The sequence below is a fragment of the Myotis brandtii genome, unplaced genomic scaffold (assembly GCF_000412655.1).
Source record: "Myotis brandtii unplaced genomic scaffold, ASM41265v1 scaffold107, whole genome shotgun sequence".
Lineage (NCBI taxonomy): Eukaryota > Metazoa > Chordata > Mammalia > Chiroptera > Vespertilionidae > Myotis > Myotis brandtii.
The window spans coordinates 3936966-3937293 of record NW_005353629.1 but is presented as its reverse complement, the minus strand read 5'-3'; the positions used below and the strand labels follow the sequence as shown (position 1 = coordinate 3937293).

General features: G+C 66.8%; 1 long non-coding RNA gene across 3 annotated transcripts in view; it reads left to right on the top strand.

Moving 5' to 3' along the window:
• Window positions 1-328, top strand: part of LOC102260837 — a 9104-nt gene that overhangs the window by 1259 nt on the left and 7517 nt on the right. The window lies entirely within an intron of this gene.

The window sequence follows — 328 nt, the reverse complement described above, 5'->3', positions numbered from 1 at the left end:
CGCTGGTGCTCCAGTCCCCGCGGCCAGGCATTCTCGCCATATTGCCGTCTCCCTGCCAGTCCCCGGGCAGGGCGCATGCGCTATATTGGACCGCAGCGCCGAGCGCTTTTGTGTTTAATGACCTTCAGCTACCGGGAGGCACAGCCGGGCTCTTAAAGGAGCCGCGCTCCAATTGTCAGCTCGCCGCGCGGCTCCGCGGGGGATGGAGGGGCGGTGGGGAAAGTTAGCCCGGGCGAGGGGAAGGACGGACGGAGGCTGGCTGGACCCTCTTCCTCCTCCACCCGGCTCCCCACGCTTCAGAAAACTTTGATGGGGTGGAGGGGGGGGG